This window comes from Peromyscus eremicus, chromosome 11, assembly GCF_949786415.1.
Source record: "Peromyscus eremicus chromosome 11, PerEre_H2_v1, whole genome shotgun sequence".
NCBI classification, from domain to species: Eukaryota; Metazoa; Chordata; class Mammalia; order Rodentia; family Cricetidae; genus Peromyscus; species Peromyscus eremicus.
In genome coordinates, this window is record NC_081427.1 from 60,572,909 (window position 1) to 60,590,975 (window position 18,067).

The 18,067-nt window shown below is 40.8% G+C and overlaps 1 long non-coding RNA gene across 1 annotated transcript; it reads left to right on the plus strand.

Annotated features, from left to right (window-relative positions):
* Positions 1–1,531, plus strand: LOC131921880 (uncharacterized). The gene is made up of 2 exons (XR_009382131.1): positions 1–347; positions 693–1,531. It is a non-coding gene; the product is annotated as an uncharacterized LOC131921880 (long non-coding RNA).
* Positions 1,532–18,067: the final 16,536 nt, after the last annotated feature.

The window sequence follows — 18,067 nt, forward strand, 5'->3', positions numbered from 1 at the left end:
AGGGTCCCTGAGGGTGGGGAGTGAGCAGCCTGCCTGGCAGCCGGAGCAGAGAGCTGAGAGAGCACATCTCCATCTACGCGCAGGTGGCCAAGAGTAAACCGGAAGTATAAACCCTCAAAGCTGCCTCCGGTGACATGCTTTCTCCAGCAAGGCTCCAAACAGAGCCACCAAAGGGGGAACCAAGTGTTCATATACCTGAGCCTTTGGGGGACATTTTCTATTTAAACCAGGTGTCCCTCCCAGATGCACAGAAGTTGAGGTATCCTCATCTACCTGTGTGCTCCCTTGACAAAGGTCTGTCTCAACAGGACAAGAGGATAACTAACAGCTGGCACGAGCCGGAAATGGTGAGCACTGAATAGAGTGGAAGCAGCTGAAACGCGCACTGTGCTAACAGGAAAGGGAGCCAGGAGCCCCTCCATCACAGGAGGGAACCCCATGCTGAGGGTGGGGCTAGTCCACGGATTTTATAGTATTTTATACCAAGATTAGTTGACTAACTCCTCCTGTTGTTGGTTTTATTTTGTTTTGTGAGATAGAGCCCATGTATTCCTGGATGGCCTGATAGTCTCTCTGTGCTGGAGGCTGGCCTCAAATTTGTAGTAATCCTCCTGCCTCAGCTGCTCAAGCGTTGTATTTACAGACTTACATCACCACAGCCATTTTTTTTCTTTCTTCTATTCTCTTTCTAGGACTGCCTTTGCCTGGTTTGGTTATAGATCTGGGAAGTGTTCCCTTCTGGATTCTGCGACGGGAAGCGTTGTGTAGCTCTGCTGTTCTTTAAAAGCCTAGGATACGCCAGTGAAGCTCTGGAAACCACGGGGCTTTCTTTTGGGGGGATTTTTAAATTATGGATTTACTTTTTAAATAGTTACTAAGCTACTCAGGTAACCTAGCTCACGTGGTCATTTCTGATTGGAGAAGATCGGTGTTGGCGTGCTCATCTCGGAGGGCGACTTGCCACAGGCAGAGCTGAGCTCAGGGAGGAGCCGGTGCTTTTCTCCCAGGGGACAGCACCGTGCCAGCTTTGCTAAGCTCCACTTGACAGCTGTCCCTTCCTGACCCTCCAGTTTCACCACAGGGCTCCGTCTCCTGCCCACTGTTTCCTTGCCTTGTGAGCAGGTTCTCATGGCTCTCCTGGCATCCGGAGGCTCCTCCCCAGGTCAGGAGCAAACTCCTGTAGTTTACCAACCTTCCACATGACTGCTGTGCGCTAACGCTGGGCACCTCTGTTGTAAGAGGTTATTTCATCAAAGGGATAAAGCTTAGCTAGCAACCTTTCCCAAAGTGTCCCCTGTTTAACAAAGGCCACTTTTGATCCGGGGAGGCCTTGGCGAGGTGGGGAAAGACCTATACTGCGGTCTGGAAAGATTGTGTGCTTGTGTCTGAATTGGACCGTCCCATCTTGAATACATCACTCTGTTGATTTTCAGCACATTAGACTTTTGTTTTTATAAAATGGATACTTTTCCTACTTCGTGAAGTGTAATCAGACCATAGAAATTATTGTTATAAAGTATAATAATCATGACCAGTGTGATTTATTGTTTATTTATTGAGTGGCCTTTAATTCCTCAAATCCATCCCACAGGTAGTGTCTCCTTAGGGAGCTGAGTCTAGATAATTAACACAAAAACGTGTCACACATCCCAATAAAATATATAAACTACTTTAAAATTCCCGTTTTACAGTTAAGGAAACTGTGATAACTTTCCCAAGATCATATGACTAGGAATTGCCTCAGCTGAGCTGTGATATCCATGAGCAAGGTCTGTGGCACATGGACTAAGAAGTGGGGGTGTGGGGGTTGTGGAAGGGGCATCCTGCTCTGCCTGACTCCACAGGCCTGCTGCTCTTCTGGACTACATCCATCCCTCTCTACTCATTTCAGGACACGCCCATCGAAGGCTTACTTTGTTAGGGCATTTGGGCAAGCGTTGCTGCCTCGGTCCTTACATTAACAGGGTTTGTAGATGAAAGATAGCAAGACAGCACTTGTGGATGTGCTGAAAATGTGACTTACTCTAGGTAAGGCGAGATGGGGTAATACGCGTGCTTGGAAACCGACGGGTGGATTTTGCAACTCCTCAGTTACACACTACTTTTGACTATCAGAGTTATGACCAGTCTCCTTTAACTCTGTGTGTGTGTGTGTGTGTGTGTGTGTGTGTGTGTGTGTGACAGAGAGAGACAGGAAGATTATAGTCACAACAGAAATTTTGGAAGTACCTTACAAAAAGTTTATTTTCTCTAAACCATTTAAAATTTAAAAGTGGTGATAGCACACACCTTTAATCCCAGCACTTGGGAGGCAGAAGCAGGTAGATCTCTGAGTTCCAGGCCAGCCTAGTCTACAGAGCAAATTCTAGCATGGCCAGGGCTACTCAGAAAAAAACCTATCTTGAAAAAAAAAAAAAAAGTACATCATCAATTTGATGACTCATTAATCCAAAAATGTTAGTGTGAATTTTTTTCTAAACAGGACATGTCAATTAATTGTAAAACACTATCAAAATGGGGGGAAACATTCATTCCCTACTAACATCTAATCTTCCAAGCCCATTCATGTTTCAACAACTCAGTAAAGCCTGTGTTACAGTCCATTTCCAAGTCTCTTCAGTCACCCTCGGTAAAGAACAATTACATTTCCCCCTTGTGTTTTATGATTTTGAAACTCCTGAAGTTCACTAAGCAGTTATTTTGTAAAATAACTCCTGATTGGAGCACCCTGTGTCTCCTGTAACCCCACTGTATCTTTAGCGAGGATGCTGATTTAGTTAGGTTGCTATTGCTGTGATCATACCATGTTCAAAAGCAACCTGTAGAGGAAAAGGTTTATTTCATCTTACAGGTTACAGTCCACCATCCTGGGAAATCAGGGCAGGAACTCAAGGCCGGAACCTGGAGGCAGAAACTGAGGTGGAGGTCATGGAGGAGCACTGCTTACTAATTTGATTTTCATGGCTTGCTTAGCCTGCTTTCCTATAGAACCCAGGACCACCTACTCAGGGGTGAAACCACCCAAAATGGACTGGACCATCCCTTATCAATCACTAATTAAGAAAATGCCCCATAAGAATGCCCTCAGGTCGATCTGTTGCGGGTATTTTCTCAGTTGAGGTACTCTCTTCCCAAATGACTATAGCTTGTGTCAAGTTGACAAAAAACTAATCAGGACAATTGACCCTTAGTGAACTTGACACACTAATACATTACTATTAAACCATTGCTTTTCCTTTCTTGTTCAACCTCATATCTTATAATATCAGTATCAAAACATAAAACACATTGTAACTTAAAAAAATCCTACAGTCCCTAAAAATTCCAAAGTCTCCCTTTTTTTTTTTTTTTTTTGGTTTTTCGAGACAGGGTTTCTCTGTGTAGCTTTGCACCTTTCCTGGAACTCCCTCTGTAGCCCAGGCTGGCCTCAAACTCACAGAGATCCGCCTGCCTCTGCCTCCCGAGTGCTGGGATTAAAAGGCGTGCGCCGCCGCCGCCGCCGCCGCCGCCGCCGCCGCCGCCGCCGCCACCACCACCACCACCCGGCCCAAAGTTTCTTAAACATGAGCTCTTATAAAAATAAAAATTAAATCAGATGCTTTCTTCCTTCAAAAAAGAAAAACCAGGCCACAGTTGCAATCAAACAAAAGAAAAAACCAAGTTCAGTAGTGTGAAAAGCTCAGTGTTGAGCATCTGGGCTTCACTCATGATCCTGAAGATCATAACCTTCACTCAGTGGCCTTCCTAGCCCCAAGTTAAAAGGTCGCCACCATACTTCTCAACACACCTGCTCTGGTCTGTCTCAGCAGTACCCCTGATATTGGCACCCATCACAGCAGTACCCCCGGAATTTACATCCATCACAGTAGTACCCCCAGTATTGGTACCTGGCACAGCAGAACCCCTGGTATTGGCACTAACTCTTGTCTTAGGGTTTCTATTGTTGTAATAAAATATCAAAAGCAACTTGGGGAGGAAACAGTTTATTTTATTTTACATTTCCAGGCAGCTGAGGAGGAAGCTAATCACGACCTGGAGGAAAAAAAGTCAGCAGCGTGAGTGGAAATTAAGGGAGGAAACAGATTCTGAAAAATAAATAAGCAAATAAATGTTAGAAGTGAAAAGCCCAATGGATCAAATAAAATCACAGTGGAAAACATCACCAACAGATTAGAAAAAACAAGAGAAAAACTGTCAGGGAGGGAAGAGAGAGTCCAGGGAACATCACATTCAAATGTCATTAAAGAAATATGAAGAAGTCAGCAGGACAATACCTTCCCAAAACTCTGGACATAATCAAGAGACCGAACCTAAGAACCTGTGAGTATCAAAAGAAGTTGAGATCAAAACTTAAGGCACAGAAAATAAATTCAATGGAATTACAGGAGAAAAATCCCCAAATTTGTGGAAAGAAATTGACATTCAGGCTAAAGGGCTACTTAGAACCCCCAAAAATCATAACCAGAGAAGACTTCTTCATGACGCATGATAGTTAAATACCGAGGACTGCATTTCACACTGGCAGACCCTGTGTAATAACAGACCTCTCCACAGAAGCTCCCCAAGCCCTGAAAATAAGTAACTGTTATCAAAGATCACTATAGCCAGCAAAGTTACATTTTAAAAGCAACAGAGGAATAGAGACATCTTAAAGCACATGCTAAAGCAGTTCATGACCACCAAGGCAGTGCTGCTGAAGATAGAGAGTCACAGACACAGAGGAAGATGATCTCATGATTGAAATCATGAGCTCACAGGAGAAGGTAACATAGGAAAACAACAGTCCAAACAGGCTAGCATAGCTTTTCTGATATCTGAAGCACATTGGCTTCCAAGAAAAGTAGTCAAAGAAATAAAGACAGACACAATATAGTAATACAAAGGATAATTCAGGGAGATACATGAATTGTAAGCATCAATTAACCAAAAGCCGAGATCATTCATAAAATAAACACTAATGGGAATAAAGGGGTCCTAAACCAATAATACAAAATGGCTTCAATTTCCTATTCTCATCACAGGTAGGCCATCCAGACTAAGTCAATAAATTTCAGGATTAGTCTGCACCATAGATGAAATGTACCGAGGCACTTACAGAACATTTCTTTCACTATTTTTTCCAGCAGCCAATGGAACTCCTCTAAAATAGATCACATTTTAGGACATAAAGTAAGTGTTAAGACCTGTAAAAAAAAAATCAAAGTAATGTATTTGATCAGATCATATAGCGGGATACAACTAACTAGAAACTGATAGCAAAAGAAACTATACAAATAGTTGGAGATTGAACAGTACACTCTTAATGACCAATGAATCATTGAATAAATAAATCAAAGAGATTATTAAAAGGTTTCCAGAATCAAATGAAAGTGAAAGTGTATTTTATTGGAACCTTTGGAATATGGTAGAGGCAGTGCTGATAAGAAATCCTAGCTATTAGTGCATCCATCAAAAATAATCAGAGCTTTCTAACATAAATAACTTAATGATGTATATCAAAGACTTAGAAAAACAAGAATAAGCCAAGTCTAAGAGCAGTAGAGGATAAAAAATAATAAAGATTGGGGATAAAATTAATGAATTCAAGACTGAAAGAACAATACAAAGAAGTAATGAAAAAAAGACTTAGTTCTCGCATATTATTTTAAGGTGTGTTACTTTTGTTTATGTTGCATTTGTTTAACTCTGTGAAGCTGTGTTACTGTGCCTGTCTAAAACACCTGATGCTCTAATAAAGAACTGACCAATAGCAAGGCAGGATAGAGAAATAGGCAGGGATGGCAAGCAGAGAAGATAAATAGAAGGAGGAGGACTCCAGGGGCCAGCCACCCAGCAAGACAGCAAGTCATGGAGTAAGAGTAAGATTTACAGAAGTAAGAGAACAGGAAAAGCCCAGAGGCAAAAGGTAGACAGCATAATTTAAGTTAAGGAAAGCTGGCAAGCAACAAGCCAAGCTAAGGCCAAGCATTGATAAGTAAGAATAAGCTTCCATGTGTGAGTGTGTGACTTATTTGGGAGCTGGGAGCTGGGTCCCCAAAAGAGCAAAAACAAATAACAACAAAAACTAAACAACGTCAGCAGACCCAGAAGGTCATTAGGGAATACTTCAAAAACCTGTATACTTAGAGACACACGACTACCAAATTAAAGGAGCTATAAGCAATTTAAATACATATATGAGCAATGAGATTGAGGCAGTAATAGTCTCCCAACAAAGAAAGCACAGACTCGGATGGAATCACTGCTGAATGTTATTAGACTTTTAAAGAAGAGGTAATATCAATGTTCCCCAAAAGAATCCATTAAACAGAGAATGAAAGAATCATTCTATGCTAGTAGTATTACCTTGAAACTAAAACCAGATAAAGATAAAGATAAAACAAAGGAACAAATGCAACAATTATAGACTAGGTTTTTTTTTTTTTTTTTTTTTTTTTTTGGTTTTTTGAGACAGGGTTTCACTGTGTAGCTTTGGTGCCTGTCCTGGAACTCACAAAGATACTCCTGCCTCTGCCTCCCAAGTGCTGGGATTAAAGGTGTGCGCCACCACCGCCTGGCTGACATGAAATTCTTAATACAACGTTTGCAAAATAAATTCACCAACACATTAAGATTATATATTATGACCAGATTGGATTCATTCCAGAGATGCAAAGATGGTTCAACATGATGCAAACCAACAAATGTAATTCAGCACATAGAATCCAGAACAGAAATCACACGATCATTTCAATAGATGCAGAAAAAAAACCTTCGGCAAAATTCAATCATAAAAGCCCTAAAGAAAGCGGGACTAGAAGGAACATATCTCAACATAATAAAGGCTATATATGACAGTCAGCATTATACTAATGGGAAGAAATTGAAAGCATTTTCTTTAAAATAAGGAATAATAGAATATTTTCCACTTTCTCCATTACTATTCAGTACAGTGCTTGATGTCTCAGCTAGAGTAATAAAGGCAGAAAAGGAAATGAAAAGATACAAGCTGGAAAGGAAAATACCAAATTATCCATATTTGTAAATGATACCACACCAGAAATTCAACTCTATTGGAATAGTCTTCAGTTTGATAAACTTTCAGCAAAGTAGGATACAAAAATAACATGGGAGCAAATCTTCATCAATTATACAACTGATGGGAGGATTAGCATCTAGAATCTATAAAGAACTCAGAAGATAAACAACCCAAACCCAAATCATCCAACAAACAAACAGGCAAATGAATTGGATAGTCCTCAAATGAAGACTTATGAATGACCAATACATATATAAAAAAATAATTATTCCTACTCATGAGTGAAATGAACATTAAAACTACATTGAGGTTCCATCTCATACCATTCAGGATGGCCATTATAAAGAAAATTAAAAAATATGCTGGTGAGGAAGTGATGAAGATTCTTTTAATGCTAGTGTTGAAATATAAAGTGGTACAACTACTATAAAATCAGTATGAGGTGCCTGAGAAAGCACAAGTGGAACCACTTCATGACTTCGCTACAACACCCTCGGGCACACACCCAAAGGAATGTAAGTCAGCATACAACAGTGATGCTCGACCACTCACATTTGCTGCATATTACTACTTCACAATAGTCAAGAAATAGAATCAGCTTAAAAGTCCATCAATATATGATGGATAAAGAAAATGTGGCATACACACACAGTGGAGTTTTATCTATAAAGAAGTATGTTTGCAGAAAAATGCGTGAAATTGGACATCATCATGCTAAGTGAAATAAGCCATATTCAGAAAGTCAAATGTCATGTTTTGCTCCATCTGAAGAATCTAGACTCTTCCCCTCCCTCACCCTCCTCTTTCTCTGTGAACGATTGTGATATGGAAGCAGAAGCAGGACTGTGGGGGGGGGGGGAAGGGGAACAAAAGAAGATTATAAGGAAAAAGAAAGACAAAAATACTACATATTCTCTCATATGAGGACACACACACACACACACACATGCACAAAGCTGAAGAAGGTGACTGTCTGGAAGGATGGGGACCAGTTGACAGAGAAAGCATGACAGAATGGAAATGGAATGCACAATCATTGTATGTATGAAAACGTCACCATCAAACCATTATTTTGTGTGGCAACTGAAGTAGTGTATAACATGCAAAACAAACAAACACACAAACAAAAACCCAGCAGTTTGAATTCTTCCAGATGAATGCCCCTGGACAACACCACAGCCAGCCCTCCAGACGGTGGCCTTCTCAGGTTCACTTCACAGGACAGGTCCTTCTTTTTGTCTTATTAGCCAAGCCTCAAGCTGGGTATTTGGAGCAGATTCTCATCAAGTTTCCTTGGCTTCTGTCGTCTTGGAATTAAAAACATCCCTCAGATTATATTAGATCCAGGATTATAGCAACAAGAATTGTGTGAGGACACCTGAATAATTTGCCTCTTCTGACATTTCTGGTGGATCTCTGACCAGTGATCATGGTTATGTTTATGATTATGTTACCCTGAGGAAGCCTCTAATGAGGCTGCTGCAAGAGTGCACAGACGGATGAGGACTATGATGGCATTAGACACACTTTGATCAAAGGCAGGTCCAAGTCTGACTGCATTGAAACTGATGCCAAGTTACACCCAAGACTTGATGATGCAAGGCTGGAGACACTGGTCTGCTTCTTTTGGGCTCTCTCTTTCTTAACCACAAGAAGTTGAGTTACCCAACGCCACTCTGCTGGAAGTGGCATGGGGGAGGCCTCTGGTTAGCAGTGACTGACAGCCAGCATCCACTGCCTACGACTGAGCCTGGAGAAAGGGTCCAGCCCGCTGACATCTGCCTGGAAATGCATGACAGGCCTTGAGGGAGGATTTCCCAGCCAGGCCATTGTGTTTCTGATACATCGCTTTTTTTAACCTTCATTCATAAGTTACTGCAAGCTGCCCAGTTTGTAAGTGTTAGTAAAAGTAACCGGCCCACAGGTCCAGGGAAGAACACATTCTCTTCACTTTAGGCCTGTTCTTAGAAACTGTGGATCCACAGTGAGAATCCAAATGAGGGCCCACACACCATATGGCTAGATGCTTAAAATTATAAATAAAGTGAGTAAATTGTTAAATAAAATACATTCCGTCCTCTCATCTTAAAAGGATACACATTCACAGTGACAAAGTAGAAAGCTGGCAACATGTAAAATGCAACTGAATGAATGAGCTCTACACAGTCCATTTAAGTGATGGACTTGTGACATTCAGTGAGTAATTGTTGCCTACGCAGGAAGCTGAGTGTCTGCTGTGTGTGTCAGGATTCCCAAGAATCTTCTTGGTGAGAAATTGAAGGAGGAAGAGAAGAAAGAAAAGAGGCAAGAGGAGGAGAATGAAGGAGAGGGAAGGGGAGAGGGGAGAAAAGGGAGGAGAGGGAAGAGGGGAAAGGAAGGGGGAAAGGGGAAGGAGAAAGGGAAGGGGGAAGAGGGGAGGGAGGAGAGGGAAGGGGGAGGAAAAGGGGGAGAAGGAAGGGAGGAGAGGGAAGGGGAGAGGAAAGAGGGGAGAGGGGAGGGAGGAGAGGAAGGGGGAGAGGGAAGGGAGGGAGGGAAGGGGAAGAGGGAAAGGAGGAAGGGAAGGGGGAAGAGGGGAGGGAGGAGAGGAAAGGGGGGAGAGGGAAGGGGAGAGGAAAGGGAGGAGAAGGAAGGGAGGAGAGGGAAGGGGAGAGGAAAGGGGGGAGAAGGGAGGAGAGGGAAGGGGAGAGGAAAGGGGGAGAGGGAAGGGAGGGAGGGAAGGGAGAGAGGGAAAGGAGGAAGGGAAGGAGGAAGAGGGGAGGGAAGAGAGGAAAGGGGGAGAGGGAAGGGAGGGAAGGGGGAGAGGGAAGGAAAAAAGAAGAAAAGCACCTTTACTGGGAAGCACTCTAGTTGACCCCCCATGTGCTACTCCCTGCTTCTTCCGCCACACCCCTACCCCCGCACTAACACTCCACATCTCTTCTCTAGTATCTGGGAGTCTCTCTGACTCACTGCCATTCCCTATCTCCCCTTTTCCCAGACACTGACCACACTAACACACTTACTAAATCTAGACAGTTTTCTGCTGGTTGAGACGCAGTACTAGCAATACAAAAGCTTTGGCTAGGGGCCTAGGCAGGTGTCACCATCAGAGTGGATATTCAATGTCAACGATGGCATCATAACAGGGCCAAGTGCCAGATTCCAAGAGCTGGAGCATGTCGTGGCCACTTTAATGGACGGACTTGGGTGTGTGTGCCTGTGGTGTATGTGGAGACCCATGACAGGGCCCTTGTGTTATGTAGTTGCTACTTCCTTGTTAATACCCAAGGGCAGGTACTCGGGAAACAGTGATGGAAATCTAACCACAGAAGTCTACCCGCATCCAGCTCCCAAGCTCCCAAGTATACAAGGATGCAAACAGGAGCCCACTGGTTCTGTAGCTCTAACCAATGCATCGCTATCAGTAACTCAATCTGCACTGTGTGCCAGAGGTTGCTCTCAGCAGGGAGCAAAATGGTGTTCTCAGAGAGCACACGTCATAGTGAGGAAGAGCGAAAGGTGGATGCATGGACAAATCAGTGAGATGTTTAATAGTGTAATAATTGTCTCGAAGAAAAGAGCAGGAAGTGGGGTTGGGAGTGACCGCAGGTGAGCGCCATCGGAGAGCTTTCTGGGGCAGTGATGCTCGGGCTTTGGAGGAAACAGTGCATAAGACAAATTAGATCACTGTTGTCCCCATGCTGGAGGGTTAAACAGAAGTAGGTTTTTGTTGTTGTTGTTTGTTTTGTTCAACTATGGCTTTCCACTAAACTAGCATAATTCTCGACTGCATTCTAAATACTTACCCTCACGCCCACAAGTGTGTATAGCTCTGAGCCTTTAGCAGTGAAGCTTCTCTTTGCAACAGACAGAAACTATTACAGAAAAGGACAACTGGTCAAAATGAAGAGAACAGCTCTCTGGGGTGATCACAGGGTGTCCAGCTCCATCGGACACATCTGTAACACAACTCATGCACCCAAGACTCAGGGAGTATTGCCAAAGAAGGGGAAGAACGATTGTAAGGACCAGAGGGCCAGGCAATCTGCTGTGAGATTGTAGCTCCTTAGAATGACAGAGACGCTTTACCCATGATACCTCCACAACATGGCTGCCCAAACAAGGACAACACAAATCGACATGCTAAATGGAAGGGGGATGGAGCTCATGGGTTCCACACGTAGATAAGGAACTATAGGCAACCAAGGGACTCTGAGAGCAGAATAGCAGTCTACCCCATGGGAGAGCCATCTAACTGCTCACCCAATTCCAAGTGGCCAGCCCTGAAATTGTGTACATACAAGGAACACCAAACAGAGTCATCAGGTTGTATTAACGCATGTTTGCATATATATGTATATATAATAAAGAAAATAGGTCAGAAATCAGAGGGAAGGAAAGGGAATGGAGGAAGGTGTGTGTGTGTGTGTGTGTGTGTGTGTGTGTGTGTGTGTGTGATATGCCTGGCTTGATGGAATTGTATTTTAATTTAAAAAGTTCACAACCAACACCACCAACAACACTTGTAGCTGTCTCAAGTGCCTTGGCTCCTTTCTTCTCTACCACCCAGCACCCCAGGAGTCAATGCCCAGAATGCGATGTGGAGCTTGTGATGCTGTCTGGCCTGCATCTGGAATTTCCCACAGGAAGAACTGTTACCAGGGTCTCAGGAATGGCTAACTTCCTGCTTTTCTGCCTTAAATACCAGCAAAGTTCTAAAACTTAAGAATCTTTGAGACTTCCGATTGTTGGACCCTAAAGTTTAGGGTCTCAAGTGGGCGCCCCAAGAACCCAGACTCCATCCAGTCCAGTTGATGCAACAGCACGAGGAATTTATTAAAGAAACATCTGTACAGATGGGCAAACTCTGCTCCAAAGAGCAAGAATTGCATCTTACTGCAGCCCCATAAGGGCTTTTAAAGGAAAAACTCACAAAACCCACAAGATTACAATTCCCATACAATTTCATGGCCTGATCACTGAGTGGGTACAGTCACGTCAGCATGTACATTCTTCCTGAAACCTCAAGGGGGGTATCAGGGCGGGAGTGGAGTTTACACAAAGGTCACAGTGGTCCTTCCTGGAACACTTGCAACTATCCCAGTCACAGTTGAGCACATCTCTTAACAGAAATCTTTTTACATTGTTATATTGTTACAGGGGTGATTGAGTAGTGGCTGAGTCAGGTGGCCCTTGGAACTAGATTTTTAGTTTCTCATTTTCTAGTGCTTGAAGTTTCTCTCTTCCTGAGGCTTGGGGGTGTAAGCTTGAAGGGCTAGGGTCTTTCATTATGAGTTGTTCTTTCTATAACAGATTTTAACAAAAAAAACTTATTTTGACACCTGGGCGGTGGTGGCGCACACCTTTAATCCCAGCACTTGGGAGGCAGAGGCAGGTGGATCTTTGTGAGTTCGAGGCCAGCCTGGTCTACAGAGCGAGCTCCAGGAAAGGCGCAAAGCTACACAGAGAAACCCTGTCTCAAAAACAAAACAAAACAAAAACTTAATTTGACTAGATATGGTTATTAAAAACTAAATCAACTTATGTTATGATTCTTAGAAAATATGTTTAAGTTCTAGTACTAGAAAATGCCAGAAGGTCTTTGATTAAAAGAACCCTTGAGGTTGTAACTTCTTGGTTGGTCAATGTACCTCATAAGCTGGGAAACAGAACAAAACACTTAATTTCTTCATCCTAAAAGAGAAAAATTTACTCATAGATTTGAGGAAAAATGTGTGTGTGTGTATAATTTGGGACTTCATCTAGGCTATAAACATTTTATTAAACTTAAAATAAATCTAAAATGTTTTCTTTCAATATTTTTAAATATAGAAGAGAATAGTTAGGTTTTATTTATTGTTAACATTTATAGCAACATTTATGGTGCTAGATATGTGATCTGGATTATTTGATGTCATTTATACAGTGCCTGTAGGGTTAGTATAGGGCATTATTAACAACATTGATTATATATTTGAGGAAAAGAAACACAGAATTCTGAGTTGGGTACCTTGTTCAAAGTCATGGGTGGTACCAGGAATTGAACCCATGTGGTCACTTAATGCTGAGATTAGGGCAAGAACGTTCTAGGTATTTACTGCTACTTTTATTTATTGTTCTTGATAATATTGGCATAACTACAATTTTATTTTCAAAATTCACTTGGAAATATTTTTATCCTGAGTTCCTATGTAATTTTAATTGTAGAAGTTTATCATAGTTTTTTTAAAAAATTTGTAAATGAAATATTCTTTGTTCTAAATTCAAAATGGTAAGACACAGGTCTTGCTGAAACAGGTCTATCTGTCTACCTGTCTATCTATCTATCTATCTATCTATCTATCTATCTATCTATCTATCTATCATCTATCTGGTTATCTATCATGGGGAACCACAAAGAACAAGTCATAACCTTTCAAAGAATATTTGTAGGTGAAAACCACATTCAAAGGTTTTCTCAATTGCAAACATTTCTCTCTTCATATATATAATATTTTAGTTATGGCACAATTTTAAGCCAATCCAGCATGAACACTATGTGATAAACTTGTGCACATTTAGGGAGCAGAAGCTTCACTGTGATTCAGAACAAGCTGCCCAGCTACATAAGAGGAAATGCCCACCGCAAACTATAAACCAACAACGATCATAGGGAATGACTATCAAAGGATCATTTTCAGAAGCTCTCATGCAACCTGGCAATGGCCATCTCCCCTTCTCCTAACTCCAAATTGTCAGGTTACATGAAGTCTGGTATTTAACCACAAGCAGCTTATTTAGGCTTTAGGCATTTTAAAACAAGACCTTCTCATTAAATGCTTTCCTGCAACATCTTTTTTCTTCTTTTCCTAGATTTGAATTCAAAAGGCATTAAAAGTCTTAGCGCTACAGCAGTAATATTGCATGGTGACTTTCTTCCTCCAGGTGGGCACTGAAAGTTCTTGCCAACAAAAGGAGAAGCTGAGCATCTTCACACCAACAGCATGGTTTTACAAACTATATTTTATATTCTCATAGTCCCATCCTTGAAATACAATTAGCAACTTATGAGGTCAGAGTTTGAGAGCCTACATTTAAAACTTCTGAGTTTATTTTTACTTTACTTCACATGGGAAAACTAAGGATGTGGTCATGGGGACAAAAAAATCAGCCTATAGACCAAGCATCTTATTGTGAAATCTCCCAGTAAATATTGAATGGACTTAACTCATTTGGGCAGAAGATGACTTTAATCATGTCTAAATTTCTTGGTAAATATTGACTTGATTTAACCCATTTAGGCAGAGGATGACTTTAATCATATCTATCATGACCTCTCGGCTGCTTCTTTCTTTCTTTTTTTAGGAACCTGATATCTGAGAAAACTGCCAAGTTTAGTAGACTGGTTCTGTTCTTTCTTTTCTCCTTCCTCGCTCTGACTTCTTTGGAACTTTTAGTGAGAAATAATTACCGATATAGAAAAGTCAACAATAGCAGGAAATTTTCAGAAAACAATAGGCTGAGATTATACAAGGGTGGCCATGCCTACCTAGAATTTGTGAAGGTGCTGGGGACCCTATGTCCTGTCCTCTTGAGGCATTTTTCCAAGAACTCTCTCTGAAGCCCCTATTGACTAAGATTTTAAGTAATAAAAATAAATGTCAAGAATAATTTATGGGGCTGGAGAGATGACTGAGCTATTAAAAGCATGTATTATTCTTGCAGAGGACCCGAGTTTGATTCCCAGGACCCACATCTGGTAGCTCACAGCTGCCAGTAACTCCAGCTCCATGGAATCTGACATGAATCTGACTGCTTCAGACACAGGTACACACACACACACACACACACACACACACACACACACATACACACACACACACACACTCTCTCACACACATACACACACACACACACTCTCTCACACACATACACACACACACACTCTCTCACACACATACACACACACACACTCTCTCACACACATACACACACACATACACACTCACACACACAAACACACACTAATGGAAATATTTTAAAAGAAAAAAGAATAATTCAATTTAAAAATCCAACTTTGAAAGTCAACATCATAAGCCTACAAACCCATGGAAACTGAACAACTCCACACTGAATGACCACTGTGTCAAGGTAGAAATAGAAAGAAGTTAAAGACTTCCTAGAATGCAATGAAAATGAATGCACAACACACGCAAACTTACCAGACACAATGAAAGTGGTGCTAAGAGAAAAATACATGGCACTAAGTGCCTCCATAAAGAAATTGAGGAGAGCTCATACTAGCAACTTAACATCACATCAGAAAGCACCAGAACTAACGGAAGCAAACACAATCGGGAAGAATAGAGAGCAGGAAATAAAGCAAGGGCTGAAATCAATAAAATATAAACAAAGAGAACAACACAAAGAATCAATGAGAGAAAGAGTTGAATCTTTGAGAACATCAACAAGATTCACAAACCCTTATCCAAACTAAAAGGATACAGAGAGAACATCCAAATTAACAAACTCAAACAAAAAGGGGACATAAAAACAGATACCAAGGAAATCCAAAGAATCATTAGGTTACACTTCAAAACCTGTACTCCAGAAAATTGGAAAATCTAAACTAAATGGACAACTTTCTTGATAGATACCACTTACCAAAGTTAAATCAAGATCAGATAAATAACCTAAATAGACTTATAACCCTTAAGGAAATACAAGCAGGCATTAAAAGTTTCCTGACCCCCCAAAAAGCCCAGAGCCAGATGGTTTTAGTGCACAATTCTACCAGACTTTCAAAGAAGACCTAATAGCAATACTCCTCAAATTATTCCACAAAATAGAAACAGAGGAACATTGTCAAATTCATTTTATGAGGCCACAGTCACCCTGCTACTCAATTCACACAAAGATTAGACAAAGAAGGAGAAATACAGGCCAGTTTCCCTCATGAACATGATGGAAAAATACTCAATAAAATACTCACAAACCGAATCCAAGAACACATCAAAAAGATCATCCACTATGATCAAGTAGGCTTCCATCCAGAGATGCAGGGATGATTCAACATATGAAAAAAATCTGTCAATATAATCTACCATATAAATAAACTAAAAGAAAAAACCCCCACAAGATCATCTCATTAGATGCTAAAAAAGCCTTTGACAAAATCTAACACACTTTTATGATAAAAGTCTTGGAGAGAGTAGGGATACAAGGGACTAACCTAAACATAATGAAGGCAATTTACAGCCAGGCTATAGCTAACATCAAATTAAATGGAGAGAAACTCAAAGCAATTCCACTAAAATCATGAGCAAGTCAAGGCTTTTCACTCTCTCCATATCTATTCAATATAGTACTCAAAGTTCTAGCTAGAGCAATAAGACAACTAAAGGAGATCAAGGGGATACAAATTGGAAAGGAAGAAGTCAAACTTTTGCTATTTGAAGATGATGATATGATAGTCGACATAATGACCTCCAAAAATCTACCAGGGAACTCCTACAGCTGATAAACATCTTCAGCAAATTGGCTGGATACAAGACTAACTCAAAAAAATCAGTAGTACTCCTATACACAAATGACAAATGGATTGAAAAAGAAATTAGAGAAACAACACCCTTCACAATAACCACAAATAATATAAAATATCCCAGGAAAACTGTAACCAAGCAAGTGAAAGACCTGTATGATAAAAACTTCAAGTCTTTGAAGAAGGAAAATGAAAATATCAGAAGATGGAAAGATATTCCATGCTCATGGACCAGTAGGATTAACATAGTAAAAATGGTCATCCTACTAAAAGCAATCTACAGATTCAATGCAAAAACAGTCCCCATCCAAATTCCAACACAATTCTTTACAGACCTTGAAAGAACAATATTCAACTTCATATGGAAAAAGAAAAAAAAAACTCAAGATAGCTAAAACCAATCCTGAACAATGTAAGAACTTTCGTACGCATTACCATCCCTGATTTCAAGCTGTAATACAGAGCTGTTGTAATAAAAACTACAATGTATCACCATAAAAACAGACACATTGATCAATGGAATTGAATTGAAGACCAAGATGTAAATCCATACAACTATGGATACCTGATTTTTGATAAAGAAGACAAAATTTTACAATAGAAAAAAGAAAGCATCTTCAAAAAATGGTGCTGGTCTAACTGGATGTCAGCATGTTGAAGAATACAAAGAGATCCATATCTATCATCCTGCACAAAACTCACGTCCAAGTGGATCAATACCTCAATATAAAACCAGATACACTGAACTTTATAGAAGAGAAAGTAGGCAATAGCCTTGAATGCATTGGCACAGGAGACCACTTCCTGAACAGAACACCAAAAGTGCAGACACTAAGATCGACAATAAATAACTGGGACCTCATGAAACTGAAAAGCTTCTGTAAGGCAAAGGACATCATCAATATGACAAAAAGGTAGTCCACAAAATGGGAAAAGATCTTCACCAACCCCACATCTGACAGAGGGCTAATATCCAAAATATATAAAGAACTCAAGAAACTAGAATCAACAAAATTAATAATCCAACTAAAAATGGGGTTCAGATCTAAACAGAGAATTCTCAACAGAGGAACCAAAATGGCTGACATATACTTAAAGAAATGTTCAACATCCTTAGCCATCAGGGAAATGCAAACCAAAATTATTTTGAGATTCCATCTTACACCTGTCAGAATGGCTAAGATCAAAACCACAAATGACAGCTCATGCTGGTGATGGTATGGAGCAAGGGGAACATTCCTCCATTGTTAGTGGGAGTGCAAACATGTACAGCTACTATGGAAATCAATATGGCAGCTACTCAGAAAATTGGGAATCCATCTACCTCAAGATCCAGGTACACTACTCCTAGGCATATGCCCAAAGGATGCCCTATCCTATCATAAGGGCACTTGCTCAACTATGTTCATAGTAGCTTTATTTGTAATAGCCAGAAACTGGATATAATGTAGATGTCCCTCAACCAAAGAATAGATAATATATATGTACATTTATACAATGGAATATTACTCAGTTGTTAAAAACAGTGACATCATGAAATTTGCAGGCAA